Here is a 2,500-nt window from a genome sequence, read left to right on the forward strand (position 1 = left end):
CAGGTCATTGTCATCACTGTGTTTGTGTGTGTGTGTGTGTGTGTGTGTGTGTGTGTGTGTGTGTGTGTGTGACAGCCTGGGGGGATACATGCTGTGTATATTTAGCAGGTGACAGTAATGACACAGATCAGTGTGTTAGCCAGGTTGCTGTCAGAAAATCCACTCAGCTCTCTCAACAGCCAATCACAGCAAGCGACACACAGCACACGGCTGAAGGACAGGTCAACACGCAAACCATGGCTGTGTTGAATGTTGTCATACGTGTGTGTGCAGCCTGAGGGCCTGGAGCTGAGCTGAGCTCTACTGAAGAGGATTCTTACATCTGACTTGGCTTTCTAACCTTTGACCTCTCCTGACCTCTGAGTCTGAACTCCTCTGTCTCACCTCAGTGTTTACATGTGTGTGTGTTACTGCGTGCAGCCCTAAGCTCCGCCCCCTCGGTGCCTGGACGTCATTGCGTAACTGCGTGTCAGCCAATCAGCGGGCCGCGAGGCGGTCTCGCGCCGGGTAAGAAGGTTTTGACAGTTGCGGGTCTCGCGCCTCTCCTTCCTCCTCAGTTCCTCCGTAGCGGGACGGCAGCATGGCGGCCGCTGCCTGCGGTCCGCACACCGCCGCGACGAACAGCAGAGAGTACAGCCGGAGGAACCGGGAGAACTCCCGCAGGAGACAAGCGGCTCTGTTGTTCCTCAGCAACATCTCCCTGGACGGGCGGCCCGTCCACACTAATTCAGCCGAGAATGGAGGCAGCCGACACCGAGACACCGACTCTGTCTTTCCTCCGGAGCCGAGCAGCAGCAGCAGCTACGGGCCGCTGTCCGTCCCGCCGGCGTCCGTGAGCTGCGGGAAAGTCAGTCCCTCCCCCGGGTTGAGGTCAGGGCTGCTCGGCGTGCCGCCCATCCTCGTCCTGCCGTCGGACTTTGACGACACTGAGAGCGCGGCCGTGCTGCTGGGGCGCCGGAGAGGCTCGTTCCCTTCGCCCGGGAACTCCAACCTGCTGTCGGCGTCCCCCTCCAGCTCCAGCCTGCTGCCGTCCCCGCTGGGGCCGCGGAAGTCTTCCACGCTGCTGTCGGTGCAGAGCTGCAACTCTGTGTCCTCGGAGCCCCGGCAGAGGTGAGACCCGCCCGGCTGTGCTGCTCTGTTTACCCTGCAGGCGAGAGAGAGGCGGCGCCCCGGATTTGCATGAGTGAAGCCGGGGAGGCAGAGTAGAGCCACCGGGTCACACGTGTGTGTTTGTTTAATCAACTCACTTCATGTGCGTGTGTGCGTGCGTGTGTGTGTGTGTGTGTGTGTTTACACTGACGTTGTTGGGTCCAGGTCAGTTTGTTTGGGCTGAAACCGGACCAAGCCCTGGTTGATCAGGGGCTTCCTGTCCAGGTCTCCATGAGCTCTGGAGGGTTAGGGTTTACTGATCCATAGATGTATCGATCAGTGTAAGAAGCAGGGAGCCTGAACCTGATCAGGTGAAGCAGCTGAGAGAGGAGTGAGCCTCATTACATCATCACACAGCTCACTGAGTGAATCCAGGAGAGACGCTGAGCTTTTATTGTGGAGGGCAGAACTTCTATCTTTGTGCTGCAGAAGAAGAAACAACAACAACAACAACAACATGACATCTGACACAGTCAGGCTCAGTCAGGCTCAGACCTGACTCAAGCTCCAACACTGAGAGATGAAAGTCTGCCTCTCTTTACAGTGCGCACACACACACACACACACACACACACACACACACACACACACACACACAGTGTTATCAGCAGTGTGTTTAGTTTGGGGCTATTAAAGGAACATTCCACTCCCATCATGATAAAGTGAGACTCAGCTGACTTCCTGTTTGAAGTGGTCACAGTGAAACACGCCTACATGATGCACATCCATGTACTCACACACGTGAAGGTCTCAGTCAGTCAGCAGACGATCACACAGCAAAGATACACACGTGTACACATGGACACGCATCTGTCTCTCTCTGTAGTCAGACTCAGACATACAGGCGTGTCTTTAAGGTGCTGGTCTTTGGTCGTCTCTTCGTCTCTCCTGTGAGTGACCTCAGTGTGTGTGTGTGACCTCTGACCCAGTCAGGCAGAGGGATGAGGCTCTGTGTGTGTGATGTGGGCGGAGCTCTGTGACTGTCCCGCCCCCTCACAGGTCACAGGTTCAGAGTGTGTCTCAAAGCTCCTGTGAGCCGACGCAGCTCAACATGTAGCTCTGTCCCCATCTTCATCAGCCTGAGGCCTGCTGCTCCCACAGCAGCCTGGGTCCTGGTCCTGGTCCTGGGTCCTGGTCCTGGGTCCTGGTCCTGGTCCTGGTCCTGGGTCCTGGTCCTGGTCCTGGTCCTGGTCCTGGTCCTTGGTCTCATGGTCCCAGTGGAGCCTGCAGCCTGTGGGAGCGTTCAGGGACACGGAGAACAGAACTCCCATGGTCCTTCACTTAGACCCACCAGCAGGTCAGAGGTCACACAACAGAGCCGCTCCTGTTTCTGTGACATCATCGCTCTGTT

At 56.8% G+C, this 2,500-nt stretch overlaps 1 pseudogene; it reads left to right on the plus strand.

Annotated features, from left to right (window-relative positions):
* Positions 1 to 562: 562 nt before the first annotated feature.
* LOC142988748 (CDK5 and ABL1 enzyme substrate 2-like) overlaps positions 563 to 2,500 on the plus strand; it is a 10,257-nt pseudogene continuing 8,319 nt past the window's right edge.

This window comes from Genypterus blacodes, unplaced genomic scaffold (assembly GCF_046128005.1).
Source record: "Genypterus blacodes isolate CSIRO-AG114 ecotype Tasmania unplaced genomic scaffold, CSIRO-AGI_Gbla_v1 ptg000347l_1, whole genome shotgun sequence".
Lineage (NCBI taxonomy): Eukaryota > Metazoa > Chordata > Actinopteri > Ophidiiformes > Ophidiidae > Genypterus > Genypterus blacodes.